The sequence below is a fragment of the Ranitomeya imitator genome, chromosome 2, assembly GCF_032444005.1.
Source record: "Ranitomeya imitator isolate aRanImi1 chromosome 2, aRanImi1.pri, whole genome shotgun sequence".
Taxonomy (NCBI): domain Eukaryota; kingdom Metazoa; phylum Chordata; class Amphibia; order Anura; family Dendrobatidae; genus Ranitomeya; species Ranitomeya imitator.
Genome location: NC_091283.1, coordinates 349,447,940 through 349,454,094, shown reverse-complemented (window position 1 = coordinate 349,454,094; position 6,155 = coordinate 349,447,940). Strand labels below are relative to the sequence as shown.

Sequence of the window (6,155 nt, the reverse complement as noted above, 5' to 3'; positions counted from 1 at the left end):
ACACGGGGAGGGGGAGGAAGAAGAAGAGGGGGGGATATACACCAGTATAATAGAGCCCCCCATATATATACCCAGAAGTGGGTCCGTCTAGACCCCACTCTAAACTATTTTCTTCTATAAAAGCCTGAGTACAGTAGCTCCTCATTGAGGCCCTGCGGTACTAGGCAGTCCAGTTCGTAAATCCATCTTGCCTCACGGCAGAGGAGGTCCTCCACTGGATCCCCCCCTCTAATGTTGGTATTCACTTTCTCTAAACCCATGACTCTCAGAGACGCTCCTGACCCAGCATGTACCTCTAGAAAGTGTTTTGCCACTGAGGTAATAACCTTGCCCCTGGACCTGTCTGTCCTAGCAGTGGCTATATTGGACAGATGCTGCTGGGTCCTGCGTCGGAGCTCCTGAGTGGTTTGTCCCACATAGATCTTATCGCAGCTGCAGATCAGTGCATAAATCAGATTCCGCGTGCGGCAGTTGAAGTATGCCCTCGACTGCACCCGCGCCGGAAGGTTATGAACCTTTACCCCCTCTCCAGCAATCATCCGTGGACAGATAGAACAGCTTCCACAAGGGAAAGAGCCCTTGGTTGAGTGGCTCGTTTCAATTTTGGTGGTGGGGCGTCTAAAGTGACTATTAGTCAAGTGATCTTTTAAGTTCCTTGCCCTTCTTGCCACCATTTGCAGTCTCTCCCCTATAAATGTTCTCAGTTTCGGCTCACTCCTTAGAATCCCCCAGTTCTTTTTTAGAATATGGTAGATGTCATTCCATTGATTGTTAAATTTTGTAATCAGGTTTATTTTGCTCGTCACTGATCTTACCCTGGGTTGAAGGGCCTCCTCCCTTGTTTTTGTTCTTGAAAATTCAAAAGCACCCGAAATGATTTTCTTAGGATATCCGCGTTCACGGAACCGGTTGGTCAGTTGGCGGGCTTCCATGCGGAAATCCTCGGTGCGTGTGCAGTTCCTCCTTAATCTGAGGAATTGTCCTTTTGGGATTCCTCTTCTCAGATGTAGCGGGTGAAAGCTTCCAAAGTGAAGCAAATTGTTCGTAGCTGTTTGTTTTTGAAACAGTGTGGTCACAATGCGATTCTGGTCCATGGACACTCTCAGGTCCAGGAAGTCAACTGAAATAGTAGAAAAGGAAGTTGCGAGTTTGATATTCCAACAGTTGTTATTGAGCTCCTCAATGAAAGCACCCAGTTCATCAGATGTTCCCGACCAAATTATGATGATGTCGTCTGTGAAACGTAACCATTTTATTACATGCATTAAGTAGCCTCTGAGTTTTTGTACGTGGGTCTCCTCCCACCACCCCATAAATAGATTGGCGTATGAGGGCGCGCATTTGGCCCCCATGGCCGTACCCGAAGCTTGTTTGTAGAAGGTTCTGTCAAAAATAAAATAGTTTTTTTCGAGTACAAATCTAAGCAGCTCCAAAATAAATGCATCATGACCCCTGTCGCCTGTAGAGTATTTCTCCAAGAAATAGGAAGTTGTTATCATACCTTGTTTGTGTTCAATATTCGTGTACAATGCCTCCACGTCTAAGGTCACTAGGATGGCATTGTCCGGTACCGACAGGGGTTGGAGGAGTTCTATGAGGTGCAATGAATCTCTTACGTGGGAGTCCAAGGTCTTCACTAGTGGCTGCAAAAAGTAATCAAGATATGAACATGGTTTTTCATAGAGACCCCCCAAACCCGAGATAATTGGTCTACCTGGGGGTACACTGATGGACTTGTGTATTTTAGGTATCAAATAAAAAGTCGGGGTTACCGGGTGAGCTGTGGTTAGGAAATCCCGTTCCCTCTTATTAATGATACCACAGGAGAAGGCCCTTTCCAGTAGTCTATCAAACTGTGTTTTGAAAATAGGCGTAGGGTCTGATGTAAGTTTTAAATAATATTTTGTATTGTCCAGCTGTCATCTGGCTTCCAGGCAGTACATGTCCTTAGGCCAAAGGACTATGTTTCCGCCTTTGTCCGCCTCCTTTATTTCCAGTGTGTCATTCTTTTTTAGGTTGGATAACGCTATCCTCTCTTCTTTAGTCAAATTATTTTGATTGTTTTTGTCCAGCTGCAATCCCCTAATATCTTGACATGTGGTCTCAAAAAATACCTGGACAGCCGGGCATAATGCAAACTTTGGGGTTGCCTGAGATGGTAATCTGCCACCGAACCTCTTCCTTCCCTGTGCACTCTCGTTTTCTGTCAACAGGTCTAACAGGTCTCTAAATGTCTGTCTGTCCTGATCTGGTAGATCGTCAATTAAAGATGGCTGATGGTACAAAATTTTAAACATTAACTGTCGACAAAATAGATATAGGTCCTTAGTAAGTTCAAATTTATCCAAACCATTCATGGGTGAAAAAGATAACCCTTTTGTCAACAGGTTTGTTTCTACATGTGACAGTTGGTAAGTGGACAGGTTGACAATTCGTAATTGATTGTCTACACCACTGGATTCCACCCCCGGGCGCTCAACAGTGGGGCACTCCGGGGCGGAATTCAGTAAAGTTTCCGATTGCCGAGACGTGTCACTCGCCTCGAGTTCGGAGGCCAGGCCCCAAAATTGCGTGTTCTCTTGGTTCGATTTTGTAGGCTTTCTCCGCCCCCTTCTGCACCGCTTTCGCGGTTGCTTGTGTCTGTGGATAAAAAATCGCTACTTAGATTGGGGCCCGTCCCACTGTTACTATCACCTCCCTCCCTTCTCTCCTTGGGTCTTGCTCTTTGTCTGTCTGCCGGAGACAACGGACAGTAACGTTTTTGTGAACATCGAAAAATCCGACAGCGATGGATCCTGCGCCGTCCGTCGTTGGCTATAATGGAAGCTTTTGACGTACAGCGACGGATCCTGTGCCCATAGGCTTCTATTTTTTTATGTGCTATGAAAATGATGGGCCATGTAATTTTGGCAACTAAAAGTGTTTACTTATTGTGACAAGGTATATACTCATAGTTATTTATATATTTCCCCATTAGGATCCATATGAAATTTGTCTGTATTATGTATACATATGATTACTTACCATTGAAAAATTTGATTATGACATTCCTTGTGAATATGCTGTTTATGTGGCATGTTCATAGGATTTTTATATTCTAATAAGGACTAATATCCATTCAGGGTGCTTGCTTCATCGCTATTTACACCCCTTGGGCGGTGGGGGTGAATGCATGTTGTCATTTCTGCATTGTTGAACACAAGCTCGGTGCTTCCTGCAATATGGAATGCACAAAACAGATCTGAGCATGCGCAATTCACCTTCTGCTCTTTCCTGACTTTCTTTGACTGGGGCACACAGCTAACGCCGCGCACAGGTCACAGCGAACTCTGTGTGTGATACGCAAGTGCACTTGTAAGGGCTCATACTCACCTGTGAGAAACTCGGATGAGTCTCGCATGGTAATACCCGGCACTCAGATCGGAGCGTGCGGCCGCATAGGAATACGTTCAGCCGCACGCTCTGCTCCTGAGTGCCGGCAGCAGCGCAGTGTATTGACGTGCGAGACTCATCCAAGTTTATCGCAGGTGAGTATGAGCCCCTACTTAATAATACCGACCTGATCCTGACCATGACCACTTCCCCTGACAAAGCGGCTACGGGCGGCGATACGCGTTGGGCTGACCGGGCATTACCACACTCCATTGGGTAAATATGGCTTATGCTTATTTTTGATTATAATCATGTGATACCGATGTGAATGGGGGAGTACCTTTTCACCTATGTGTTGTTCCCATTTCATTGCTGGGCTGATTTCTGCCTTACTAGTCCTCTCATTCTTGCATTGATCACATAATTTGCCATCTTTCAATTGTCATCCCTTTAGTGATGGTCTTTTCATTTTATATTATTATTACATCTTGTATTGTACATAGAGAATATTTTTTGCCTGCTCGCCATCTGTTTGTATGTTTTTCATACTGTTGTTTTTAATTGTTTTTAAATGTTCATTCTCCTTGGCAATTTGTTGTCTTAATAAAGCCTCAACTATTGATTAAACATGGCGTGTGCACTGTTCTTGTGCTCCTTTTCTCTTGCTTGTGTTCATACTGCCCTAGCACATTGGTTGCACCAAGCTGTATGAATTTTTTGATACTTCGTGGTGACCACAATTTTTTCATATATCGATTTATCTCTTCTACAGACACAGAGTGCAATGTGGGCATGTCTGCGGTTGGACGGAGGCAGCTTACAGGTACAGTGTCAGCATTCAGCGTCCTAGGGGACGTATACTCTTATGCCACCGGTCTATAGAACAGACAGCGGTAGTGCAGTGAGATCATGTCTCCCTGCAATACAGTGGCGTGCTGCACACACTGACATAGTTAGCAGAGGTAGTAACTCCGGGTGGGCCACTCAGAGCAAGTGGCCCGGGTTGATCGCACTCTCTGCCCCCCCTGGTAGCTACGCTACTGACATGCAGCAAATGGTTAATAAAATTGGCTGATTAGAGTTTGGCTTCAAAGGAAGCCCGATGTAGCAATATACACCCCCGGGATCCAAGGAGAATTAGCATGCAAGTAACAGTGGCCCAAAAAGGGGCTTTAAATCCACATACTTCATGGACCAAGTCAGAGTACAACCCACATGAAAAGAATCCTATAAGGAACAGACATTGTGCTGTGGGTTAGGGAAGTGGAGGAGACAAGGACACAGGATATGCCCAATGCGTGCCACCAGAAGGACTGGCTTCATCAGGGGCAGTGGGGTGTATATTGCTAGGCACGGCTCTATGGTGGGCCATTGTGTTATGTTGCTACATGTTGTTGTAAATGTTTTTAATTATGTAGCGTTGTCATGTCGTCACTTTAATAAAGATTGATGTATTTATATGGTGATCCCCATGCTTTGCATGCTACTTTTTCTCTTTCTTATGGTGTATAGACATCTTACTGTGTAACTGCTTTTCAAGGTACAATGGCTGAATAATGGGAGCAAATGATTTATCCAATGTAATAATCGCCACTTGAGACTTCTGGCCACTGTCCCCATATCCCATAAGGCACTACGGCAGTGTCACTCAGGCCTGGACCCAACACCCTACACTGCAGTCCGCGCTCACCTCACAGCCTTCTCCTCCACCGCCAGCTCGGATATGGGGCCCGCGACACCTCTCCGTCAGCCTCCTAGCGAAGCCAACTGGGGGTAGGGGGACAAGCGTCGCCTCTGCTGCCCCGGCACGGCAATCTCACTGCCACCTCCCCCCTCAGCTAGGGAAACATAGGCTGCCTCTATTCGCCAGTTGGGACTTCCGGCCGCTGTCCCCGAATCCCATAAGGCACTGCGGCAGTGTCACTTGCACAGGCGCAGTTTGTGGTCTGTGCAAGTGACATACACGTCTCCGCTATTCCCACGCAAGTACAGTAACAGCTGCGTCGTTACTTTGCATGCGCGGGAATAGCGTTGACGTGTACATCACTTGCGCAGGCGCAGTTCGTGGCTGCAAGGCCATGAAATGCGCCTGCGCAAAAATACAAAAATGCAGAGGGATGATAAAGAACATATACCGTATGTTGGAAAGCGCAAACGGTGCGAGAGGTGTCCGCTGCTGCTGTCAGCACCACTAAGCATACACAGATGTAAATTTCACCACACTCCCGATGCAATCGCATCAGGCCTATTTCTAGTAGATTTTATAAAAAGCAATGAATTATATGGAGCTGATTCTCTGCTACAAGCAAGGAAACAAGTGACAATAATCCCTAACGTAACATGTAGCAGCGAGTCAGCAGAATTAATTCTGCTCAGTATAAAGTGATACAGATAATATAAAATAGTAATAATTATATTAATATTGAGCAGAATTTCAGCCTATTGGTTTGGCCTCCACAACAGTCACAGACTCTCATGTAGCCCCTCGGAAAATAAATTGGCCACTGCTGGTATACAGAATACTAAAATCTCACTATGAGGAAAAACTGGATCTTATAACGATGCTTCCATGTATGAATTGAGAACTTGTTTTCATCAGACGACCCATTTATCACCAATCCAAGGTGATCGGTGTCCTTCAGCTGGGACCGAAACTGGCCGGCAGAATGGGGAAAACTTATCTCTGTATGGCCGCGCTCACACTGGCATATAACTCGGATAAGTGCAATTCGATCAAAAAATCGGATTGCTCTCGGACCAATGTTATAATGAGGCCGTGCAGA

General features: G+C 45.8%; 1 protein-coding gene across 1 annotated transcript in view; it reads left to right on the top strand.

The window, feature by feature from the left end:
* The window catches only part of LOC138663750 (zinc finger protein 665-like), a 106,339-nt gene that overhangs the window by 72,630 nt on the left and 27,554 nt on the right, over window positions 1–6,155 (top strand). The gene's annotated exons all lie outside the window — the stretch shown is intronic.